This window comes from Myotis davidii, unplaced genomic scaffold (assembly GCF_000327345.1).
Source record: "Myotis davidii unplaced genomic scaffold, ASM32734v1 scaffold701, whole genome shotgun sequence".
Classification (NCBI taxonomy): domain Eukaryota; kingdom Metazoa; phylum Chordata; class Mammalia; order Chiroptera; family Vespertilionidae; genus Myotis; species Myotis davidii.
This window is the reverse complement of record NW_006291552.1, coordinates 401,542-414,791: the sequence shown is the minus strand read 5'-3', so window position 1 is coordinate 414,791 and position 13,250 is coordinate 401,542. Positions and strand designations below refer to the sequence as shown.

The window sequence follows — 13,250 nt, the reverse complement described above, 5'->3', positions numbered from 1 at the left end:
CGGAACTGGAGGCGCGGCTCCGGGCCTGCATCCCCCCTCCAGGGCAAGCCCAGCCCCGACGGACCTGAAACGACCCGTTGTTCAGCACCAGGGGCACTGGCAGTGGCCCATGGGCCACCTGGCCGGCCTCCAGCACTGGATCTGGAGTGGCCCGGGCGTCCCGGACGCGCCATCTTCAATGGTGCTTTTCTTTAAGCACCAGAGTTTAAGGTGCATAACAACCAGCTTAATTTTTTTCCCTTTTAGTTTAAAATTACTAGTCTAGGCCTGTTTACTAGTACTGTCCATTACCTACTTGCTATACTAACCGGCAGTGCAGTGTTCAGTTACTCTGTGAGTTGTACATATCTTTTACCAGTACTTTTGTAAATTAACTCAACTACTGGTTATTGAACTGAAAGGACAGAACAGGACTGATAGCTGTGTCCCTAACCCCTCTTCCTAGAAAAAGGAAGAGAATGTACCAGTTACTCAGCCTGCCCTTATCTTGGCCAATGGGAAAGCGGGGGAAACTAGCCCAAGGACAAAAGTATGCTAGCCACCCCCCTGTCTTTGTGTAACCAGACCCTAGCTGCACTCTGCCCTTGCGTCACTAGCCCCCGGCCCTCACTCAACCAACCGGAATCGGCCAAATCAGTGGTCAGAGTGTGCCCCCACCCCCTGACCCCAAGCCCTATAAATTCTTTGTTCTCTTGGAACTCCAGGCTCTCTCACACCCTACCGCTGCGTCGGTAGGGGGGAGGGAGCAGAGGGACCAAGCCCCGGGCTTGAATAAAGACTCTATGCTTTTGCATCGGACTCGGGCTCCCTGGTGATGTCCTTTGGGGGATCTTGAAATCTGGGCCTAACAGAACATCTGCTCAGACAAGGCCACGCACTAGGTATAGGGGCAGAGGAGAAAGTCTCACCTCACCTCAAAGAAGCCATTGTGCTGAAGTCTGTGCCAATCTCTGTCCACTGGAAGAATTTACAATCTGTTTGTTCTGAATTATAAAGTATTAATTCACAGATACACACTGGAAACACAGTCTACCTCATAAGAAGACAATGGTATAAATAAGTCATAGTAACTCAAATAGCTTCTGACATGATTGTAAATGTTCTGTACACATTTCTTAAGGCAAGTTACATGCCACTTGAGATATTAGGAACCAGACTCCGTTTTGTTGTAAAAGCCTCCATCTCTGTGATCTTTTGCTAAATTTCATAACAACACAGTTCAGTGTCTTGATTTTAGGGCACTTTTGCCTTACAAAACTGTCCTGCCTCTGTTAAGTCACAAGTTTACAGCCAGTGTCACATATTTAAAATCTACACCAGACCAGTGTTTTCCCAGGGCATTGATGAACCTTGCCTTCACATCACCCGGGAGCCTGCCCCACTGAAAGTAACAATGTTTGTATTTACTACATAGCATTATTGCTAGTATTTTAATATTTCTTCAGGTTTTCTTAGGAGAGAGCCAACATCTTGGCAATCAACCATACCTGGATTAATGTCTTGAATAAACTCTCATATTTAAAAAAAATATATTTTATTGCTTTCCGAGAAGAAGGGAGAGGGAGAGAGAGGTAGAAACATCAATGGTGAGAGAGATTCATTGATCGGCTGCCTCCTGCACACCCGCTACTGGGGACTGAGCCCACAACCCGGACATGTGCCCTGACTGGGAATGGAACCATGACCTCCTCTTTCATAGATCAAGGCTCAACCACTGAGCAACACTGGCCTGACTAGAGACATTTCTTTTAATGTATAATGGTGGTTACCAGGGGCTGGGGGAGGGTGGACAGGGAGTCAGTGTTTAATGGGGACGGTTTCAGTTTTGCAAGATGAAAAGATGGATGGAGGTGATTGGTAGAACAACCATATGAATGTACATGATACCTCTGAACCATGCACTTAAAAATGGTAAATTTTACGTCATGTGTATTTTACCACAATTTTAAAAAAGATAATGGGACGTGTGCTTGGGTCCAGGAAGAGATCATTTGGCCTGTGTGAAGGACTTCACTAGGGAAGCAATAAAAGGCGAGTTTGGCAGTGTGGACTGGGACCAGATGTCCAAGGCTTTGGATGACAGAACAGACTGTCAGTTCCAGGTTGGACTGTAGGTGACAAGCACAGTTAGGCGCTTTTTCCTGGCAGGACCAGGTGAGGAGAGTTAACCAGCACCAGGGTTGCGTGTGAGGTCTGTCCGAAGGCCAGTGAGGCCAGGGGTTCAGGTGTGGCCATGAGGTGTCTCCAAGTCTCTCTGGTCAGGAACTCCCTGAACAGGGCAAGTTCTGAGCAGAGAGGAGCCTCTGGGCTGCATCGGAGGGAGTGAGCAGTGCTGTGACGTTTGCTGTGTGACCGTGACCCATGAGGGCAGGCAGAGGTCATAAGACACTTACTCTCTGTGACAACGGGGAGAGCATCCAACCACATTGGATGGACAGGAAGAATCAGAGTCTTCCAGAAATGATGGGACATGAGGTGGGTGAGGAAACGAGGAAAACCAAGAGCACCCTTCATGGCCATAGTGGGCAACAGAAGAGGGTGGCTGTAGACTTCAGCTAGAGAGCACGGTTCTGGGCAAGGGTGTGGGAAGTAAGAGGGTCTTTGAGGGAGACTTGGGGGTCTGGTCCCATGAAGGGAGGAACCATGAGGAGGCCTGGCTGGCACCGAGTTCCAGGAGGTCCTCACATGGCACCCAGGGAGGGCCACTCTCTGCTTAGACTGTCAACCTGCCCAGCAGCCTCACTGCTCCTCCTCGGCCTAGTGAGGGTCTATTCTTCCTGCCAGCTGCTCCAGGCCTTGGTGGAATGTCTTTACCCCAGCCGCCTGAGGCAGAGAGCACCGCTCCGGACTGTAGGTGACAAGCACAGTTAGGCGCTTTTTCCTGGCAGGACCAGGTGAGGAGAGTTAACCAGCACCAGGGTTGCGTGTGAGGTCTGTCCGAAGGCCAGTGAGGCCAGGGGTTCAGGTGTGGCCATGAGGTGTCTCCAAGTCTCTCTGGTCAGGAACTCCCTGAACAGGGCAAGTTCTGAGCAGAGAGGAGCCTCTGGGCTGCATCGGAGGGAGTGAGCAGTGCTGTGACGTTTGCTGTGTGACCGTGACCCATGAGGGCAGGCAGAGGTCATAAGACACTTACTCTCTGTGACAACGGGGAGAGCATCCAACCACATTGGATGGACAGGAAGAATCAGAGTCTTCCAGAAATGATGGGACATGAGGTGGGTGAGGAAACGAGGAAAACCAAGAGCACCCTTCATGGCCATAGTGGGCAACAGAAGAGGGTGGCTGTAGACTTCAGCTAGAGAGCACGGTTCTGGGCAAGGGTGTGGGAAGTAAGAGGGTCTTTGAGGGAGACTTGGGGGTCTGGTCCCATGAAGGGAGGAACCATGAGGAGGCCTGGCTGGCACCGAGTTCCAGGAGGTCCTCACATGGCACCCAGGGAGGGCCACTCTCTGCTTAGACTGTCAACCTGCCCAGCAGCCTCACTGCTCCTCCTCGGCCTAGTGAGGGTCTATTCTTCCTGCCAGCTGCTCCAGGCCTCGGTGGAATGTCTTTACCCCAGCCGCCCGAGGCAGAGAGCACCGGTGTGTGAGAATCTCTCTCTCTCTCTCTCTCTCTCTCTCTCTCTCTCTCTCTCTCTGTTAGTCATCACCTGAGGATATTTTTCCATTGATTTTTTTTTTTAAGAGAGAGTGAAAAGGAGAGGGAGAGACACACAGAGAGAAACATCAATGTGAGAGAAACACATCGATTGGTTGCCTCCCATATGGGCCCTGAATAGGGCCAGGGATCAAGCCTGCAAAATGAGGTATGTGCCCTTGACCGGAATTGAACCTGGGACCCTAGAGTCCGAGGGCCGATGCTCTATCCACATAGCCAAACTGGCCAAAACTAAAGTGGCTTTTGATACCTCTTTCCAAAATTGATGGATGAGCTGCCTGCTTGTTGACTGCTGGCCTCTTCTGCAGGGGTACAGCCTGCCCAGCCAGCAGACCCCACAGCCCAGAGCAGGCCAGAACCACATGGGAGGGACCAGAGGGCGCTGAGACTCATGGGCCAACTCCATCTCCCAAACTCATGGATGAGTGAGGTCTGACCTCTCATGCAAAGGGGTGAATGAAGGAGAGGAGAGGAGCAATAGGGAGGGAGGGAAGGAAGGAGGAGGAGCACCTTGAAATCCCACTTAGTCAGGAGCACTCTTGTGTGAATATGAGTGCAGGGCTGAGTGAGGCCCAGGTGGAGTGTCTTCTGCTGCATTATAGTTGCTGTCTCACTTTTTATCTGAATGTAAGCTTTTCCCAGCAGCACCGTTGTCTTCCTCACCTTGGTCTCAGGCATTTCATGGAGAATTGGCACCTGGTAATGCTCAGTAGGGGTTTGAGCAGCAGAACGGAAAAGGGAAACCTCTTTCCAGAACTTAGGGTTGGAGACGCCTGCATCTCACATTCTCTGACTGCTTGGCCGTGGTCCCAGGGGTGCTCTGCTGCCTCCTGAGGCCACAGCCAAAACGTGGTTGACAAGAGGTTCCGGTTTCCCAGGGAGTCTCATGGCCTCTGGCCAGGCCTATTTCTGACTGAGCTCCATGTGGCCTGGACCCTGGTTGTCTTGTCCAGCCTGCAGGTCAGGGCCTAGTGGCTGGTCTACATCAGAAGGAACTGGAGTGTCTTATGCCTGCCATCTGCTCAGGGCCTGGCACCGTCATCTTAGCTTCCCCAATCACTCCTACGCCGAGTTCAAGGCACCAACATGTCATTTCTTCTTCACTGAGGACTCATCTGCTTCTTCACTGGTGGTTGAGGACGAGGCCCCACGCCCTTTTTACAAGCCTGTCCTACCCCGTATTGGTGTCTGTCTGCTCCAGCCTGCAGGTCAGGGCCTAGTGGCTGGTCTACATCAGAAGGAACTGGAGTGTCTTATGCCTGCCATCTGCTCAGGGCCTGGCACCGTCATCTTAGCTTCCCCAATCACTCCTACGCCGAGTTCAAGGCACCAACATGTCATTTCTTCTTCACTGAGGACTCATCTGCTTCTTCACTGGTGGTTGAGGACGAGGCCCCACGCCCTTTTTACAAGCCTGTCCTACCCCGTATTGGCTGTGATTTGGACTGACTCAGGTGAAGGAAAAATGCTTGCTGAGTCACCACCACTTCCTACAACACCCCGGATCTCCATTAATTAAGGCCTCCAGTCCATGAGGTGAATCACCAGCCTGAGATCAGAAATTAGGGCACAGCCCAGGCGCCAGGATTTAAGGAGCACAGCTCAGTCCCCTCTTTGTAGAGCTCAGAACACAGGACCCATCCCTGTCTTGCTCTGTCCCCGTGGCTGCCGCCTCCTCCAGACAGCAGGAGGTGAGCGCCTGTGCCATGGCAGGTCATCTTCCTTCTATTTGTGTTGGCATAAGTATTTTATAATCAAACACATGTAGTTTTGACCCTGCAGCGGGGAGCTTTTTGGAAAATACTTCCCTCTCAAATGAGCTCTAGTTAAAGTCACTGGTCCTACAGTGTTTCCAAAAACAGAGAATGTACTTACATTGTGAGTCAGTTGTTGAAATACTAGGGAAGTTTAAAATAATTGACCAGTTACATGAAAGCTCTCTTGGGCATATAGTCAAACCGAATTATCATTTCAAGGTCACAATAAGGTCCAGGTCTTTTGAACCCTGATTTGGCCACTTGTTAGTTGTGTAACTTTGGACAAGCCCTCTGGGTCTTTGAAGCCTAGTTTGCTCATCTGTGATGTTGGGGAAGATCACTCCTACTTTGTTTTTTGGTTTTTAATCCTCACCAGGAGTTCAATATAAAAGAGACTCATCGGTTGGTTGCCTCCCACACATGCCCCGGGGCCAGGGGTAGGGGTGGGGTGGGGATCAAGGCTGCAACGATGAGTTACCGTGCCTTTGATCTGGAATAGAATCTATGACCCTTTGGTTCATGAGCCAACACTCTAACCATTGAGAAACACTAGCCAGGGTGATCACATAAAGATGACAGGATGTGCTGGAGAAGGGATAATGAATCTATGGAGGTCACCTCTGTGCCAGCTATTCTGCCAAGTGCTGTCTCATACTGATATCTTTTTAAATCAGTTTGAATACTTACAAAGTTATGCAATGTTGGTTTTTCTTATAAGTTGTATAACTGTGGGGGAAGTCTCTTAATTGCTCAGAACTTAATTTCTTTATCTGTGAACCTGAAATAATTCCAGCAAACTAAAAGTGTTGTGTAAGATTTACCTGAATTCTCAGAGGTAAAGGTGCTGGGCAGAAGTGATAAAGAAGCTTACAAAGAGTAGATTAGTATTGATGTTGATAATACATTTTGAAATTGCTGCTTGAGAATAACCTCCACAGTCTTCCTAAGGGATTATACCAGTCTGGGCGGTAGCATCCTTAATGACATAGTTAATGACAGAAGATCTAAGTATCCTTTTATCCAACCCAGACTTTAAGTACACCCTCTGCTTAGATCGCACTATCAATTTTAAAGGGGCTCAGAGTCAGAACCAATGCTGTCCTGGGCCCCTGGGATTATCATCCCACATTCTGAAGGTGGAGCTCTCCTGTGAAAATAGGTCTGAATTGTTTTTCATGGTTTTTGCTTTTGTTCTTAAGACAAAACATGCTTTGGGATCTCTTATCGTAAGAGTCCTAATGCTCATGAATTAGACTGGACTATTCATTCCTCAGGGAGTAGTTTGTGCCACAATGAAGTCAGCTCAGAAAATTCTGAATTTTCTCAGCAAACCTGAGAGCTGGCAGCAGGGGAGGTATCCTATCCAGCTGAGGAAGAGGACTTGAAGGAGGAGGGGAGGGGAGGGGCCAGCAGGGAAGAAGGGAGCCACAGCACTCCAGAAAGGGAGTTCTGGGGAGAGTGGGTCCTATGGGAAACTTCCTCCCGGTCTTGGCTACTAGAACAAAGAACCAGCCTCCTCCTGACCCTTGGGCCTCACTCAGCTGGAAAGTGCTTCATATACATGCCGACTGCCAGCTGCCACCACTTCCTGTCTTCAAATGGGTCTTGTGTTCCAGGAAGACCTGGCCTTCATCCTGGCCCCAGAGTCCCTGTCCACTGCTGGGGCTGTCACCTGGGTAATCCGAGGTTGCACTAGGTGGATGTAACGTATTGTACAGGGAGTATCATGGTTTTGGACTACACAGAGAAGTGTGTGTCCTGTTTGTCTTTTTCCTACTTGATATGGGCTACAGAGAGCACTCTAAATATTTTTGAAATTAGGAAAGTTCACTTCAAATGTGCCACCAGATGGAGGCAGTGATTTTCTGCTACTTCTTCCTTCAGTGACTTGACCAGACTTGAACATGACTCTTTTTCACGGGGCAGGGAAAGACATCTGTGTGCTCAGACTTGCCTGGTTAGTTTAATGTCTATGGTCAATACTAGAGGCCTGATGCATGAAATTCATGCAAAGGCTCAGCTGCGGCAGCTTGCCTTGGCCCTCACAGCCCTGGCTTTGTCTGAAGGCTTTGTCTGAAAGGTCATCTGGAAGGACGTCCAGAAGGTTGTTCGGCTGTCCGGTCTAATTAGCATATTATACTTTTCTTATTATAGATTATAGATGTATAAGCTTAGGGATTTATTTTGGTGCATTATAGCTCTAATAAAATAGGATAGAGACATTAACAGTGTTTGATGTGTGCTTGAGTCCAGAATACTTTTTAACATGTTTGTGATCAGTGTCTTTCAATGTTGAGAAATCTATCTTTTTTCCCCCACTATAAAATTATGGTAAACTATACATAACAGAAAATGTGTCATATTAATTAAATTCAAGTGTACATTCTTAATTACATTCACATTATTGTGCATCATCACCACCATCCATTTCCAGAACTTTATATCTTCCCAAGCTGAAACTGTAGCCATTAAACACCAATTCTCCATCTCCCCCATCCCAGTCCCTGGCACCCACTATCAACATTTTGTCTCCATAAATTGGACTGCTCGGGGTGCCATATATATATATGGAACCATACAATATCTGTCCTTTTGTGACCAGCTTATTTCACCAAGGCTCATCTATGTTGTAGCATGTGACAGAATTTCCTTCCATTTTAAGGCTGAATAATATGCTGTTGTATATATAGACCACATTTTGTTTATCCTGTCATCCATCAATGGGCAACTTAGGTTGTTTACAGGTTTAGCCATTGTGACCAATAATGTTGTGAACATGGGTTTGCAAATATCTGTTCACAGTGAGATTTCTCTCTTTTGGAAAAAGCAGAGAAAATTCATGCGTTCTTGAGTTATTGTGATTCAAAATTGCCCTAAATCTACATTTTTGGTTTGGAAAAGTAGATATCATAATTAAAAAGGAGCATAAAATTTTTGAATTGAATATATTAGGTTATTTTCTCCCTAACAATGTAAGAGAAGTAAAGCCAAATAACACTGACCCTTTAAAGAGTTGCTGTGCTATATAAGATGATGATGATTTAAAATGCTTTTTAAAACAAGTCATCTCCCCCGACACACAGATGAGTGATGACCAAGAAATCATCGAACTGTGGCATTTACAGGTCTAGATGGTGAGATTCCAAAATCCAGCTGACAGAATGCTTATAGAAACCCGAGAAAAAACCTACCTTGGAACCTGGTGACAAGCCACTCACTGTAACCAGGAGATTATAGCAGTTTGCTAATATTGCTCATTAACTTATGAGAGGAAATAGTGTATGTTTATGTGTTTTTATTTTTCATTTTCATGGTTACCCTAACAGAACAACAATAGTCAGATAGCTACATTTGGAAACACAAACTCCAGAGCAATGGAGCGGTGAGGTTTTGTGGGGGGGAGGGTGTGCCAGTGCAGGCCCAGGAGGGTCCCAAAGAGGGTGGTGCTGGCTGGGCCCTGCCATCCTGAGGGAGTCCAAGGACCTGGAAGGAGGCAGCGTCCTGCAGTGACCCTTGCTGACAGCAGGTGGCAGCAGCAAGCAGCTCCCCATCACAGAGCATTCCAGTATGGACTCCCAGTACGGACTCCTAGTCTGTATTGAAATCTTGTGAACCAGATGCAGCGAAGTGTAGAAGTGCATTTATCTTCAGCATTTCAACTCACATCATGATGGTAAATGCATGGATGTTAAGCTCAAAGGCAATCCTTGGTGGTATTCTGTTGTCAACACTTTTATTGGCTTCAGTGATTGTAGAGAAAGCAGGCTATTTCAACTGACTGATGACATAAAGTTGGAAGGAATCCTAATGGACTGAATATGGGGCACAGAAAGATCTGGGTGGGCCAGACAGATGAGCCCAAATCAGCAATGAAATTCAACAGGAAATATAAAGCCCTTAATAGACTGGAAAATGTCATGCAACATGCAGGACAAAGGGAAAATCTGATTTTATAGGAAGAGAAGCGGAGGAGAGAACTCTGAAAATTGGAGACAATGTAACTGTTCACTAACAAGGGGATGGTTACATAGCTTATGGCTCAGTCATTCTATGGAATACTATACATTTTCTAAAAAGAGCAAGTTAGAGGTATACATATCAACCAGAAAATATCTCAAAGGTATATTATTAAATGAGAAGCTACCACAGAAAAGAATTATGTAAGAAATGCAAACCAAAATGGTTCTATATGAGTGCATGTAAGTACCTGTGATGGCATAGAAAAGACTGGAAGGATAGACACTGGGGTGTTCATGCTGATGCTTTAGAATAGGGGCAAGAAATGGGACTTTCAGTTTTGACTTTATATGCTTTTGTATTTACTTTTTAGCGCAAAAATGTTTATATATCAATTCTATCATTATATAATCACACTGGTGGCCTTTTAATTGAAAATGAGGAAAGGTGATGAGGCTGTTAGAAAGCTAACTCAAGCTCAGACTACGTTAGTATTAATGCTGTGTCAGAACTTGATCTTTTACCAGCTATTTAAAAGAAACGTATTTGGGCCCAGCAGAAAGCAGAATAGGTGCTGGACATTTCAACACAGCTCTCATGAGTCCATCTGCACTGCCTGCCCGTCTTTAGCCTCCTTCCTCCTGCTGTCCCCTTGACTCTGGTATCTGGCCTTTCTCTCTCACTGTACAACTTTCCCTAAGACACCATTTGTTCTGCTTCCTCGTTTCCGTCAGGGCTTTTGGCAGAGCAGCCCTCCCTAAGCTCCCAATAGTAAATAGCAATTGCCATTGCCCCTGGAAAATCCTAGTTCCCTTCTGCTGGTTTGTTTTTCTCCATTGCATGTCTGCAGCATATATAACCTAAGGCTGTGCCTGTATAGTCTACCTCCTTCAACTTGAAGCCCAACGTTTTGCTTTGTTACAGTTCTGGTGCCTACTATTTGCTGGCATTCAGCTGTACTCAATAGATATTGGTTGAGCAAATGAGTAATTAGAGCTGTGTAGGAATGGAGGGGCAGGCATCTCACAGTTAGGGAAGACTTCCTTAACCCCATCAGCACAGGGAAGACGGGGAGTCCCTATGATGCCAGTTACAAGCTGTAGGAACGAGAAATGCACTACGGAAATTCTAGAAGTCCAGTTGACATTCTTTGTGTGATAGCAACATCTGTGATTGACCTTTGAGCATGATGGTCTCTGCCTGAGCTTATCTCCCTGGTCCATTCCATAGGAGTAGTCCTATCTGGAGGGTTGAGAGAAAAAGTTTTTGGTACTGTATATGGAAGGTACCTAACTAGGTGAACCAAAGCTTTCTGTAGTAGCCTATTGATATTTCTGTAATTTCAGAGTGTTATAGCTGTCACCACCTGAGCTTTTTCGGTTACATGGGCACTCAATTATTCCTCTCCCATCTATGTGGCTAGTGTCTTCTCGCCTGTATTTCAGGCTTGATGTAAGTGTGCATTTTTTTCAAGTTCCCAGTGTATCAAGCTTTGCTTGTCATTCCTATCTGAAATGCCATCCAACATCTTTCCAACTTGAGATCTAATGAATAGATGGCAATTTTTACTCAACAATTTTCTATGTAGAGGGATTCTGCACAAATTATCTTACTGATTGCCATTAACCTTAGGAAACTGAAGACTGGAGAAATGAGGGAGTTGCTCTATCCATGGTAGACCCTGTCGCATGGTACTTGCTAGTCTGCAGTTGACCATTAGGTCAGTGATAGCAATGACTGGCAACGCAGGCCCAGGCCACCCTGGAGAATACCTTTGTCCTCTGAGTTGTCCCTGATCCACTCATAACAACTGTGACCCACCTTTTGACAGTTGCACATATACAGAAGAGTTGTTTGAGATCACAATTCCCATTATTAATATACCTTGTACAAGACAGAATTAGCAGTAGGGCCTTACCCATGTCCTAAACTCACAATGCTCAGCTGTGCTGGAGGCCTCCAGAGGGCTGGCCTGCATGAGGCCCCAGGCTCGACACAGCTAACCTGATAGAGTCCTTTGGTGGAATCTTAAAAAACAAACAACATAGCTCTTCCTTTTTAAATTAGTGATTTGAAATATGTATTTAGGATTACTATTTTCAGAGTTCAAGCTCTAATTTTTAGGCCTGTGGCCAGATCTCTTTTTAAGTCCTTAAAAGTGGTTAGAAGTCCTCTATAATTATCTGGCCCAGTCTTTAAGACCTTGAAAGTAATAGTTTTCATGGTTCGTAAGAGTAAACACATCTATTTAAAATCCATGTGTGTTTTAAATAGATGTGTGCAAGGCGCCTTGGAAGGCCGGGGCGACTTCTTACTGTTCTTCTATCACCTGGATGAAAGTTGGCTGGTTTTGATTCTTTTAAATTAATTTTAAAAATATGTGGTTTTCCATAGAAATACTCATAATTATTGATGTATAGAATGCCTTGAAGGCCTTGGACTAAGGACAGGGCTGGCACTGCTGTCTTGGGGAGAGTGCCTGAGGGACACCCACAAAGGGACAGCTGAACCGTTGGTTTTATTTCCCATGAAAGTGGGTACCAAGGAGTAAAAAGGAGTTTCTAAGATTAGCTTTGATTACATACAAACACACAGAAAGACAATCTTGCAGAAAAGACATCTGATAGAATTTTTCTCATGCCTCAGACAACCTTTAGCATGAATATCGTTTTAAAGTGTCAGTTCCCAGGATTCTAGGAGCCACATTGGTTCTGTGAACCCAGCCCGGCATCCTCCAAGCTACAAACCCAATCTGCACACCACACTGTGAGTGTGTAAAAAACCTGTTGTGGTCAGCAGGCGGTTGGGCACAAATCATCTTCTTCTCCCTGCCAAGCTTTCTAGTGACAGAGCTTTTCTGTAACTGGGAGAAGATCTGAGGATGGTGAACAGACAACCTGGAAACTTACCTTTTTGGTGCCATTATGCTTATAACATGAAACTCCTTATACAAAATTGACTTTAGATGACATTAAAATGTGCTATTATATTAAAAACTGTAATAAATTTTAAATAACTATTATATGAATTTATATTTTAAGATTTTAAATATTTGAGACATTATAAAATTATTTAGTTACAAGCATGTACTTAAAGCTATTGTTTATTATAAAAATATTTTTACAATGCTATTCTTGGCAAAAGAAAAATGTTTACCCTCATTGAAGAATGTTGAGTACAATTTTTTGGAAACCAGGTCAAGCATCATGATAATAATACTAAGGTTCAATGTGTCCTAGAGAACTGTTAAATATATCTAAACCATAGTGTCTATTTTTTTAAAATGTCTATTAATTCTATTTTCACTTTTAAAAAATTGGAAGCTTAAGAGGAAAGCAAACAAACTTTTAAAATAGATGAAACTCATATTTTAATCACCAGAATTTAGAGTCTAGTCCAGTGATGGCGAACCTTTTGAGCTCGGCGTGTCAGCATTTTGAAAAACCCTAACTTAACTCTGGTGCCGTGTCACATATAGAAATTTTTTGATATTTGCAACCATAGTAAAACAAAGACTTATATTTTTGATATTTATTTTATATATTTAAATGCCATTTAACAACGAAAAATCAACCAAAAAAATGAGTTTGCGTGTCATAGGTTCACCATCACTGGTCTAGTCTTTCCATCTGTTCTTTAAAAATAGAACCCCACCCCCCATTTTGTTTTGTACTGTGGCAACAAAATAGTTCCAAGCAACTGTTTTAAATCAGTGTTCCCACCCTTTACCAGTCATGGCAAAGGTAAGTGTTGAAAGGATAGACAGGGTATCTTGAGCCAGCCTGTAGTTGGTGGCAGTTGGTGATACATTGTCTATATTTCTCCTCCAAAATTACACCTAAAGTTGTAAAATGAGGCCATTGGCTGTCAAACCATCAC

At 45.1% G+C, this 13,250-nt stretch overlaps 1 pseudogene; it reads right to left on the bottom strand.

Moving 5' to 3' along the window:
• LOC102775539 overlaps window positions 1–12,294 on the bottom strand; it is a 13,980-nt pseudogene extending 1,686 nt beyond the window's left edge.
• Window positions 12,295–13,250: the final 956 nt, after the last annotated feature.